Consider the following 13,675-nt stretch of genomic DNA (forward strand, 5'->3'; position numbering starts at 1 on the left):
AAAGATTAAGGACATATGAACAAATTTTCTTGGACAACATTCCATTTTACTGTGCTAAACATATGCCCTGTATGTTCCATGTTTATACTACTGGGCCATGCAATATTATGGTAAAGCAGGAAAATAATGTGAGGTACTAATTAGGATAGATTTGTCTTCCTCCCAAGAAGCTGCCAACAGGAGGGGGGTGTAGGAACACACCCTAGTCTCAAAATGGGAAGGAAATGCTGCAGTGTCTGTTTGTTAGATCATTGCCAAAGACAGAAGGCAGATAGATAGGATTATAAACTTAATCAAAGTCCCATCAGAGTAAGATTTTCAAGTGCCAAGTACTGGGAGAGACAGAATTTTTTTTTTTTTTTGTTACCATTCAAATGTACAAGAGGAGAAATGGAAAGAAAGAATGTTGGTGTTTGGGGGAACTGTAGTTTGTAGAAGATCAGCTATTAGTCGTTATAGGCATTTGACTTCCCAATACACCCACATTCCTGTAGTATCTCAGGCTGACCAGACATGATGCTAGTCACCGATGAGCTATCCAAAACCTTCTGCATTATTGCAAAAAGAAACCCATGGGCAGGGGAAAGGACAAATGGCCAAAGAGGCATACCTGAAGCAGGGTGTGGGGGTGGAGAAAGAGGTGTTTAGAATGAGAAATCATTACTCTCATTACCATTCAATGATACCAAAAGTCGGATAACTATGGAGAAATGACCCACACTCTTGACTCAATGGGAGTAGAGGTTTATATAGACTAGTCTTTTGAGGGAAGTAATCCCACTCTCTGTGGTCTTAAAAACATTTTAAGATGGGTCACTGTCTTAAAATTGGCTTCATAAGAGTGATATACTGGGTCTCTCCTGTGTATTCTTTCCAGATAATCTTGGACCACTTAAGAAATAGGCCATGACAGGGAAGAAGATGCAAGAGACTAAAGAACTAGGAAGGAGGAGGAGGAGGAGGGAGAGGAAGGGAAGGAATAGAAGAGGGAAGGGCATTTGACAGAGGCCTTTGAGGAAGTACAGCCACGGAGATGTATTTAGGTTAGGGGAAAAAAACCAACAAAGACACACAACTGAGACTGACTTCAAAGACATATCATGATAAGATTTCCGGCCAAAATATAAGGAAAAAATGATGATATTTATGTTTGTTTTTTTTTTTTTTTTTTTGGCAGGTGATGAAAAGCTCCATTTGGAACATGAACCAAGAAGTTTGGACAAACAAATGCCAACTGGTAACACAATGTGTTGAGTTATTCAAGAGCTACCAATCACAGTTCTTTTTTTTGTTTTCTTGTGTTTCTTTAACTTAAAGTTTTTTAAATATTGCAGGACACACAGAACTGACATATGATAGATTCTTCATTTCCAGTAATTTGTGGAGAATATTTTTATTTCCATGCTCCCCAACTCCCACAAATGCCATCTTGACAAATGGATAAGTGGAAGACAATTATTCATTTCCATTTTATCTATTTTAGCAAACTCTGTGTTCCTGAAAAGAGAAGGCCAAGATGTTAAGAATCCTTGCTTTATGTTGGGGGAAGAAAAAATAATTAAAATAAAATCATTTTGAAAATGGTAACCAAGAGAGGCTAGGGCAAAGAGTTTGTGGAAACAGTGATGGCATAGGATGTAAGCATTTATCTGACTATTCATGTACCATTTCGATCTGTTAAATATTTTATAAAATTTAAGCTAGATCAATTATCAACACAAATACTGAACACTCAAGTGAGGTATTATAGAAAAATTAAAGGATAGGCATATACAAATAATGGTATTTATTATAATATTTATATATGGAAAGAGGAAGTTGTATTAAAGTGTGCACTATGATTACCATTAAAGCTTTAAAAACAGAATGAAAATAAGTACATCAAACAGATAATATTGTAGATCTAATGGACACAGCTGAATTTTTTACTATGTAAGAAAAACGTAAATGTTAACTATCAATGAATCCAAAGACTGGCGAAGTTCATCGTACTGTTCTTTCCGTTTGTCTATAACTTTGAACGTATTCAAAATTTAGAAAAAAAAAGTTTTGGGGGAGAATCTATTCATTCACATTCTTTAAACAAAAAATTCCAAATATTCTAAAATATACCTGGTTTATTTTCTATAATGGAATATTTAAAAAGAAAATTTAAAGTAACATGAAGTTGTTCATGTTACGTGATCGTATGAATTGGTTTGCAGTGTTTATATGAAATGTATAGATTTGACTATGAAAAAATAATTTTAAACACTTCAATATGTACTACTGTATTACATATATGCGTGAAATAAGCATAATTATTTTTATGCCAATGGCCAAGCCTGGCTTCACTTTCCATTCAGCTTTAGACAGGCTAATTTCGGACTAGAGGCCCTGACCTTCCTCTTCTCAGAGCGTTTATCTTAGAAAATTCGCAATAGTAAATTCTTTTTCTGCCCCTTTGACATGTAAATCTTTTTAAGGGTCTCCTCTCAGTTTTTCAGCGGAGGAACCTCTTTCTCAAGGACCTTGGAGCCATTCCTTAGAAATGCAACCATCAAGAAAGATAGGCCCTCTGTGGGAAGGCAAAATCCTAATCTCCAAGGGCACCAATTAGCAAGCGCAGGGAAAAGCTGGGCAAATGCAAGAAGGAGGCAATGTGCTAGGCACTCCCATTGACTGGCCTCCCCACAACACTCTCCAGCACTTTCCTGGGCTTCCTCAGGGCTTAAAGCCTCGCTGCCTTTTGCTCAGCAAAGGAGAGCTCAATGTCGCTTTCCTTTGCTGTAGTTGGCAATGAACTCTTCTTTTCCCGTTTAACTTGGTTTGATAGAATTATTGCTTTGACACCAGAGTGGATCTCATAAAACAAATGAGAGAATCACGTAAACTTATATTTTTTTCTGCCAACTTTTCCAAAAGGAATTCAAGAAAATGCATTTCTGGAAATATCCATCTTGTGAATATTTCCAAAGTATCATGCAAACCTAAAACTCCAGGGTAAAACAAATAGCCTGTTACCACATTATATTTTTGTTAATATTTAATCTTATCAAAATGTGTGAAACAGAAACATTCACCAACTTAAAATCAGCTGAAACTTTATTTCCCAATTTCAATATTCTTTCTTTTTAAAGGGCTGTTAAACAATTGATTTCATTTTGGTAGGTGTGCAGTTTCCTACATCCATTAAAGGATAGCATTTTATGCTATTATTAGCATAGAGTAAATATACATCACTAAAATGTTAGGCGTAATATCTTTACAAGTGCATATAAGAAGGGAATAACACTGGCAATCAAACATATCAATCATTAAAGATCATAAATCTGATCATAAATATTAGTTCTTAAATATGAATGATGGAATAGTATTTTCCAGTATGTTAGTATTACGAATTGCCTTTCCAATATGATGCTTTGATATGCATTCAACACATTCAAAATATTTACATAGAATATGAAAAATAAATACACCCCAAAATTATACTGTATTTAGCACCATATATAAAATTATATTATGTGTTAAAATAGCATATGTTAAATTATAGTAATGCAAACCCCATCAAGCAAAGGAAATCTAAGTAAGTTATGCAGGAAAGGAGCCATTGAAAATTTAAATCTAAAGAACACCTTTTGAACAGGTAGAGGTATTATTTCAAGATGACTTCCGCAAGAATATCTTCCATGGTTATTTTTTAAATTATAATGAAATTTTACAATGTGTTTTTACAACACTGAACGAGAATTTCATGTGAAAATCTCTGCTTTCCGTCAGCTGTTAGGAAACGTTCAGCTGTGAGTGCTTTCTAAACATCCCTCGACTGGCCTCAGAAAAGGCAACAAAAAGTCTGTCTCTTGGCAGAAAACTAAAAAGAAAAGTGATTAGCTTTGATTTCTTTTCACATCTCTACTTATTCTTGCCCCAGATTCTTCATAGGAAAAAAAAAAATAACAAGTCAATCTGTAAACAATGTTGAAAGTCCTTAACAATTTCTTCGTGTCTGCACAAAGCTCCTGGGGACTAGTTCCAGCTAATAATCTACTTCAATTCATATTCAATTAAATCAATTCATGGCAAGGAAATAAGGAGTCACTGTGCAGATTATTTAATTGACCCATTACTGAAAGTGTAGTTCGTGCACCTGGATGGGTTCAGATGTCCTGATTCCCCGCTCATTCCTTCCCTCTTTTTTTCCCTTAGACTTCCTAGCAGTCATGCTTCTAAACTATTCATCAGATGAAGCTGTTTGTGTGCATGTAAATCACCCAGTGAGATCCACCAACAGGGACAGAGATTCCGACTGAAAAGCAGACAACTTCTTTCTCTACTGTGCTTATCAAACCTGCTGAGAAACTGTAATTTTAGGGGGGAAAATCCCTCTCTCTGTCTTTCTCCTTCAACATCCAGGTAATTATGACAATTTTTCCCCCCATCTGTGGTAACCATACCAGGTACAAAGCAAAATGTGGTAGGTTTGGGCAAACTAGTATTTTATAAATCTCAAGTCCCGGAGTAAAAATAAGAAAAACATAGATCTTAGGAGACATTTTATACATTTTTGTTTTTATGTTCAGTTTTGTTTAAGTGCTTTGGGAAAGAACCCGAGAGGGAGGAAGTGTAGAAATCAAGGAAAAGTAACCCTGAAAAGCAGAAGGATGTAGATGATTGAACACATTTTTTCATGTTTATTTATTTTTTGTGTGAGAGAGAAACAGAGCACGAGTGGAGGAGGGGCAGAGAGAGAGGGAGACACAGAATCCAAAGCAGGCTCCAGGCTACGAGCTGTCCGCACAGGGCCCGATGCGAGGCTCGAACCCATGAACCGTGATATCATGACCTGAGCCGAAGTCGGATGCTTAACCGACTGAGCCACCCAGGCACCCCTGAACACTGGTTTTATAGTGAGTACAGTAGGGAATCTGTTCCTGGATTAACAAATTAGTACTGAGATTTGGCAAGGCTGGATTGTGATGTCTTCAACTACAGGTTCCTGCAGTAACAATTCCTTGCTGTGGGTGGGTTACTACAATAGCCCTGCCTCTTCTCCTTGTTCCCCTTCCCAACTCCTTAGTTCCATGATCTCCAGTTCTCTCCTGGGAAACTCATAACATCCAAATATTCAAATGTAGCCCAGCTGTTTGAAACCCCTACCACTCTCTATCGTCTGCACTACCCTTCCTACACAGGGGTGCCTCCCAGGCTACCTTAAGCAAGGAAGCAGTGCAGGGGTCTCAGGTGTGCCCAGTGTGGGGGTGGTGGTGGGAGGGAGAGGTAGCAGACTCTGCTTGGGAAACCCCCAGCTTGCAGGTGGAGAACCTGAGAAAGTATCCCATTTGATATTCATGGGGTTACAGTTCTTTTTTAAAGCAATTACCAAGTTAGAAAAACAATTATTTACAAAACATTATAGAGGGGTGCTTGGGTGGCTCAGTCAGTTAAGCATCTGACTCTTGGTTTCAGCTTAGGTCAAGACCTCAGGGTCAGTGAGTTCAAGCCCCACAGGGAATCTGCTTGGGAGGCTCTGTTTTCTTCTCTCTGCCCCTACATTGCTCACTCTCTATCTCTGTCTCTCAAAATAAATAAACAAACATTTAAAATAAAAAATAAAAATAAAGGAGAGAATATATAAAGTGTTTAGTGTGGCAGGAAAGATTTACTTTGTTAAGGCTCGGGCCAAAATTTCAAACTTTCTGGTTTAAGCTCTTGGAATACTGAAAGACTTCTATCCTCTGAAATGTACTATTCCTTTCTTTTAATGTTTATTTACTTATATTGAGAGAGAGAAAGGGAGAGAGGGTGCAGGGGAGGGGCAGAGAGAGAGGGACAGAGGATCCTAAGCAGGCTCCGTGCTGTTAGCACCAAGCCTAACATGAGGCTCAATTCCATGAACAGATCATGACCTGAGCCTAAATCAAGAGTCAGACGCTTAACCGACTGAGCCATCCAGGAGCCCTTGAATGTGGACTTTTCTTTCTCTTATGTGAATGAATTTACACAGTATCTCCCAGCTAACTCCTACTTCATCTATTCACTCATGCAGCCACAAGTGACTTTTCAAGATGCAACGTGAAAAACAAAACAAAACTGCCTATATCCACCTCAAGCTGAGTGCATGCTTCTTCCCTTACCTCTTAGTGTGTGTGTATGTGTGTGTTTATAAATATTGTGCTTAATGTAGCTTAGAAGACACTGCTAGGATGAGTCTTGCTCAGTGCTTCCTGCTATGTCTTAATCACCTTAGCATGCCCTGTGTTTTTTGCATAATGGATAATCAATAATTATTGAATTGAATTTAGCCAAAAGGGTAATTAAATTATCAGTTGGGCTGATTATAAATTACAACAGCATGAGGGACTTTCCAGCATGCTAGCTGATAGGAAGGGAATGACACCAACAATCAGGCGAACACCCAGGATCCTCATGGAGTCAGGCTTAAAGGGCCTGACACAAAAAGTGCAGGACTCTCTAAGCAGAGTCTGAGAGAGAAAAAACATCAGTGACAGTACCAGGCTCCTTAGGGGACATTCTAGTAGGAAAAACATGACTGTATATTACAGGGAAGAAAAAGAAGAGCAGTTTGAATAGATTGGTGAGGACCCTGGAACTCTCTGGATGAGTTTAGACTACTGCCCTAAGTAGGAAGCAGAGAACAGACCATGCTTACCTAGAGGCAAGCACAGAAGGAGGACAGGGACTTGAACAATAGCCTTCTGTAAGTGGAAGAATTTGGAGAGCCAAAGCTCCTGAGTGGACTGGGTATGGAGGGTGAGCCAAACCCTTGTGAGGACTGCCAGTCTGTGGGATTAAAAAGGAGTGTAGAAAATGGATAAAATACATAAATGTAAGAGAGGGAGCAATCAAAATCCTACAGGAGAAAACAGGCAACAATCTGTGACATCGACTGCAACAACTTCTTACTAGACACATCTCCAGAGGCAAGGGAAATAAAAACCAAAATGAACTACTTAGACCTTATCAAGATAAAAAGCTTCTGCACAGCGACATAAACAATCGACAAAACTCAAAGTCATCCAACAGAATGAAAGAAGATATTTGCAAATGACATATCAGATAAAGGGTTAGTATCCACAATCTATAAAGAACTTATCAAACTCAACACCCAAAAAACAATCCAGTGAAGAAATGTGCAAAAGACATGAACAGACATTCTTCCAAAGAAGAACATCCAGATGTCTAACAGACACATGAAAAGATGCTCATCATCATTCCTCATCAGCAAAATACAAATCAAGACCACAATGAGATACCTTTACACCTGTCAGAATGGCTAAAGTTAACAACTCAGACAATAACAGATGTTGGCAAGGATGCGGAGAAATGGGAACCCTGTTGCACTGTTGGGAATGCAAACTGGTGTAGCTGTCGAAAACAGTATGGAGATTCCTGAAAAGATTAAAAATATTAATATTGTGTACAATATGACCCAGCAATTGCACCACTGGGTATTTATCCAAAGGATTAAAAAATGCTGATTTGAAGGGTCACGTACCCCCCAATGTTTATAGCAGCACTAACAACAATAGCCAAATTATGGGAAAAGCCCAAAAGTCCATTGACTGACAAAAGGATAAAGAAGATGTGGTGTATACATACAATGTAATATTACTCAGCCATCAAAAATAATGAAATCTTTCCATTTGTAATGATGTGGATTGAGCTAGAATGTAAGCAAAATAAGTCAGTCAGAGGAAGATAAATATCATGATTTCACTCATATGTGGAATTTAAGAAAAAAAAATGAACATAGGGGAAAGGAAGGAAAAATAAGATAAAAACCAAGAGAGAGGCAAACCATAGGAGACTCTTAAATACAGAGAACAAACTGAGGGCTGCTGGAGGGGAGGCAGGCAGGGGATGGGCTAAATGGGTGATGGGCATTAAGGAGGGCATTTGTTGAGATGAGCACTGGGTGTTATGTATAATTGATGAATCACTAAATTCTACTCCTGAAACCCATACTACACCGTATGTTAACTAACTTGGATTTAAATAAAATTAAAATTAAAAATATAAAGATATACAATGCATGCTGTGACCATGTAAAAAACACATTCAAAAAAAGGAGTGTAAATGATTTGCTTGGAGCTAAAAGATATGATTATAATAGAGAAAGCAAAATGACTGGTTTCAGGATCCTGCCATATTATCAGGTTAGGAATACGATCTGGGGCTGAACACTGTGGGATTGACCGTATTAAGAGAACAAATTCAGATGGAGACAGGGAAACAGATCTTACCTAGAACCTAGATCTTACCTCCTCTACAGACTGGACTTTGTCTCGCTGCAGCCCAGGCCTCCATGGGCTTGTATGGAGTCCCTGACGTCTCCTCCGACTCGATGCCCCGCTATCTCAAGACCGGTTCATTTGGGAGCAACCATCTTACCACTTCCTCTGCTGCCAACGTGAGGTAAATGGCTTCCTCACAACCTGCTTTCCCCTCTTCTTCCACAGACCACAGGAGATGCACAAAAAAGCAGTCAGAACCACCCTTGTGAGTACCTGAATCATGCTGCCCTCCACCTCTTCTAATGGAGCAAAACCAAAGCCCTTCTCAGGACTCACAATGCAGACATGCCCTGGCCCTTGGTGTTCTTGACCTCGCCTTCTTCCTCTCTCCTGGTCCTCCCCCTTCTCCACCTCTGGCCTCTGAGAGTTTCAACCCTGCCAGGTACACTGCTTCTCAGGGCTACTCCTCTCTCCAAGGCCCTCTTCCTCCAGACAGGCAAAAGTTACCCCCTCATCTCCTTCAACCTTTACTCCAAACTCAATTCTCCATTGTGGCATTACACGGCTACCATATTTTCAGTTAACCCTCCCATGGCCTTTTCTCTCTCTTCCCTCTTTTATTTTTCTCTGTAAAATTATTACCTGAAATTAATTCCCTCACAAGATTCGAAGTGCTGTGTCCAGGACTCTTACGGCTCATAGCAGGCACTCAATAAGTACGAAAATAATGAATTAATGATTTAATGAATGAATGGGTGAACAGAATTACTAAGCCCTATGAAAGGAATTCAAGACCATTTAGACATTATATTCCAAAGCACTGAGAGTATATGTAGAACCAGATATTAATATAAAATCTAACATTGATCTACAGATAACAGCTCATCAACTACTTTTTCTTATGATAACCATCTTCATAATGAGATTATTGAACTCTGCTCCTGAGCTTTGGGAATTTGTGAAGAACAACAGGAAATACAAGATTAAGGGCAAAAACAACAAGAAGTAAAATAAACTGAGGAAAACAATGAATAACTATGAAATGGACCCAGACGCTCAGACAGCACTCTGTGACTAAGGACACTCTCCGGCTTGATCTCGACCTAGTTTTCCTTTGGGCTAAGTCCTTTCCCTTCTCTTCTCTTCTCTTTTCTTTTCTTTTCTTTTGTCTTCTTTTTTTCTTCCTTTCTTTCATTCTTTCTTGTGAGCAATTCTAAACTCTACAAATAATACATACCTTACAGCCATGCAAATGATTCCATTCCACAACCATGTAAAGGGATGTTTTTCATGATATCCCTCCCTAAGTTACAATAAACCAGTTTTGTATCTACTTGTAATTTAGTTCAGCATTACATCCTGCTTATATACGTGGGTTCTCTGAATTGTCTTTGAACAATTTGTCACATCTTATTAATTTCCTTCTGAATTATATTAACATAATCATTTTACATTTATATGAAATGCATAATTACATTATTTTTAAAATTAGCTTCACAGAACTGAGACCTTATCCCATGCCAGTCCCTAACTAATTTAATCCTAACTCTAATGCTATGGAGATACAGACGCTTAGAGTCTTATGTTCCCAGAGCTCACAAAAAGGACATCCTATTTAAATAAAAGACAAGAATATATTTTATAAAATTCAAACTTATTAGCAAAAGCCAGAGGAGGAAAGAGTGATCACTAAAATGGATCATGTTCCTAAAAAACATTTACAGCAGACTTCAATTTCCTCATTTGGGAAGGTTTCTTGACAGGCTGATAATCAGAGTATTGCACATAGTGTGACAGCAAGCCCTTTGACCCAACAAAGAGAACAGGCCGAGTGTGCAGAAATCGAGGGGGTAATAGATGTTTCCACTGATTAGAAATATCAGGCCACTTGACAGGGGTTTGAAAAAGGATGTAAAAACCCTAAATAAGAGGTCTTCTAAATAATCACTGCCATTTCCCTGAACCCCGAGAATCAAAGTTTCTTTCAAGTTTTTCAAAAGAATTAATTGGAAATCCTGATTTAACATTTAGATGGAAAATCTGTTCTATAGAGTTAGAAGACACAGATTTTGAAGAATGCTCTTCCCCCCTCAGAGTTGGTGAATTTTGATACTCATCACCCTTGATTAAAATTCATTTATACTGTTTTTTTTCCGCTTGTACTTAGAAAATCTCAAAATTATTTAAAAATAGAATGAAACATTTCGTCTCTAATTACTCTTTTGTGTAGCCTAAAATATTGTCTTCTCTAATTTAAAAGAAATCAAGTTCTAGTTTTTATTTGCAATCCACTTATAAAGAAGGAAAACATGGAATGCAGTTGAGAGAGGGAAGATAGCAGAGTACAAGGCTGCTCCACTCACCTGGTTCCATGACCACACTTACCTACCAACATAGAAAATGAACCAAAGCCTGGCAGAACAGGCTTCTCAAAGTTAAACAGAGACAGGAGGCCACATGAAAAACTGTAGGAGGGGTGGAGACACAGTCAGGAAGCAAACTCCTGGGCAGACTAATCATAAACAGGAAGGACACCCTGAGCAAGGAGAAGGGAGGGGACAGACCACACTGCAGGCACCCAGACAGGGGACTTGCAGGGGAACACGAATCTCCAGAACATTTGGTTTTTGAAAACCAGTAGGGCTTAATTTCACATGTCTTTATGATCACTGGGGCTTATCTTCTGGATACTTAGCCCCTGAGTGGGCTTAGCAATGAGAGTCAGACAGTGATAGAAAATAGTCCCCGCCCTTCAAGACTCCCCTTAACAAACAACCCCACCCATGTACAGCATAGGAGCAGTAGTTAGAAAAACACCTGGGATACATGGGAAGGAGACAGAATTACTAACCTCAGAATGTGCCCTGAGGGGCAGGGATTTTTAGAGACCTCTCTAAGAACAAGAGCTGGTAGGCACCAATTCTTCTGGGCCACTGCAGCCCCAAAAGATGAACTGTGGGCACACGCACATCTTCTCTTACTGCTGGCCCTTCCCACCAGCAAAACCTCTCAAGGGGACAATGCAGGAAGAGCACCCACAGTTCAGTGTCACCACACAAACAGGCTGAGGGTAGCCACCTGGTCTGAGCCATCTTGTAAGCCCAAAGGAGCGGCAAACTGGCCCTTTTTTTTGATGATTTAAGCGTTTTTTCTTTAATTTAAATTCTAGTTAGTTAACATACAGTGTAATATTAGTTTCAGGCGTACAACGCAGTGATTCAGTGCTTCCATATATCACCCAGTGCTCATCATAACAAGTACACACCTTAATCCCCATCACCTATTCAACCCATCCCTGCAGCCACCTCCTCTCTGATGAGACTGCCTTCCTAACAAGACAGTGACCAAACCCTGACCACAACAGCCAAAGTGGGCCATTGAAGCTGAATGGACTGAGGGCAAACGCTTTCAACCGCCATGGTAGGGCACACACAACACTCACAGGAGACACCTCTGAAATACCTGATTCTGGTGAACAGGAGACATTGCGCTGTGGGGCACTACAGGACTTCTTCATAAGGCCACCATTTTCAAGATCAGGAGACATAGCTAACTGTCTTAATAACATAGGAACAAACACAGAAATTTAGACAATTTGAGGAGACAGAGGGATATGTCCCAAATGAAATACCAGGACAAAGGAGCCCAATGAAATGGAGATAAGCCTTGTGGGTGAGAGAGAATTCAATGTAATGGTCATAATGATACCCACTGGACTTGAGAAAGTAGTAGAACATCTCAGTGAGACCTTCGACAAAGAGATAGAAAATATAAAATAAAACAGAGATGAAGAATTAAATAATTTAAATAAAAATATGCCAGTGGGAATCAATAGGTGATTAGAGGAAGCAGGAGAATGGATCAGTGAGATGGAAGACAGAGTAATGGAAAACAACCAAACTGAATAGCACAAAGAAAACATAATTATAAAAGTGAGAATACATTCAGAAGATTTAGTGTTACCATTAAGCATAAGAATGTTCACATTATAGAGATCCTACAAGGAGGAGAGAGAGAAAAGGAGGCAGAAAATTTATTCGAAGAATAGCCGAAAATTTCCCTAATGTGGGGAAGGAAACAGCAATCCAGATCTAAAAGGCATAGAGAACCCCTCAACAAAATCAACCGAAGGAGGTCCACACCAAGATACATAACAATTAAAATGGCAAAAAGTAGTGATAAGGAGGGAATTTTAAAAAGCAGCAATTTAAGAGCAGGAAAAAAAAAATCCCAGTTACATACTAGGGAAACATCTAAGGCTCTCAGCTGATCTTTTAGCAGAAATTCCGCAAGCCAGAAGGGAGTGGCATGACAGGTTCAAAGTGATGAAAGGGAAAAAATAAGTTGCAATCAAGAATTCTCTATCCAGAAAGGCTATCATTCAGAATAGAAGGAGAAATGGTGTTTCCCAGACAAACCAAAGTTAAGGGAGCTCATCACTACTAAACAAAAGTTATAAGAGACATTAAAGGGAATTCATTGAGTGGAAACAATGGCCATAATCAGTGGCAAAAACATGGGGAAAGGAAAAAAAAATACCGGTATGTACAAACATAATAAAAGTAGTATATTCATCACTTACAAAACTAGTACAGAGGTTTAAGCACAAAAGCATTAAAATCAACTGTATAAAAATCACTCAAAAGATTCACAAGATAAAGGAACATAAAGCATGACATTATATACATAAAACATAATGGAAGGGAATGAAAATGTGAGAATGCAACCATCAACCTACTATAGACTGTTATATGCATATGATTATATACAAATTTAATGGTAACCACAAATCTAAAAAGAAAACAAAATCCAAGCATATCATGAGAGAAAGCCATCAAGTCATAAGAAAGCAAGAGAAGAAAGAAACAGAGAAAAACTACAAAAACAACTATAAAACAAGAACAAAATGGCGATAAGTACATAGCTGTCCATAATTACTTTGAATATAAACGGAATAAATACTCCAGTGTAAAGACATAAACTGACCAAATGGATAAAGACCCAAAACCCATCTATACTCTGCCTACAAGAGACTCACTTCAGCACTAAAGACACCTGCAGTTTGAAAGTGAGAGAATGAGAAAAAAAACACATATCATGCAAAAGGGAGTAAAAAGAAAGCTGGGATGGCAATACTTATATCAGGCAAATAGATCTCAAAACAAACACTGTCACAAGAGACAAAGAAGAACACTATATAATAATGAAGAGAACAGGGGCGCCTGGGTGGCTCAGTCAGTTGAGCGTCTGACTTCTGCACAGGTCATGATCTCACAGCTCGTGACTTTGAGCCTGCATTAGGCTCTGCACTGACAGCTCAGAGCCTGGAGCCTGCTTCAGATTCTGTGTCTCCCTCTCTATCTGTCCCTCCCCTGCTCATGCTCTCTCTCTGTCACAAAAATAAATTTAAAAAAACATAAAAAAATAATAAAGAGAACAAT

General features: G+C 38.8%; 1 protein-coding gene across 4 annotated transcripts in view; it reads right to left on the reverse strand.

The window, feature by feature from the left end:
• Nucleotides 1-13,675, reverse strand: part of CSMD1 (CUB and Sushi multiple domains 1) — a 2,016,488-nt gene that overhangs the window by 1,455,120 nt on the left and 547,693 nt on the right. The gene's annotated exons all lie outside the window — the stretch shown is intronic.

The sequence above is a fragment of the Neofelis nebulosa genome, chromosome 3 (assembly GCF_028018385.1).
Source record: "Neofelis nebulosa isolate mNeoNeb1 chromosome 3, mNeoNeb1.pri, whole genome shotgun sequence".
Classification (NCBI taxonomy): Eukaryota; Metazoa; Chordata; class Mammalia; order Carnivora; family Felidae; genus Neofelis; species Neofelis nebulosa.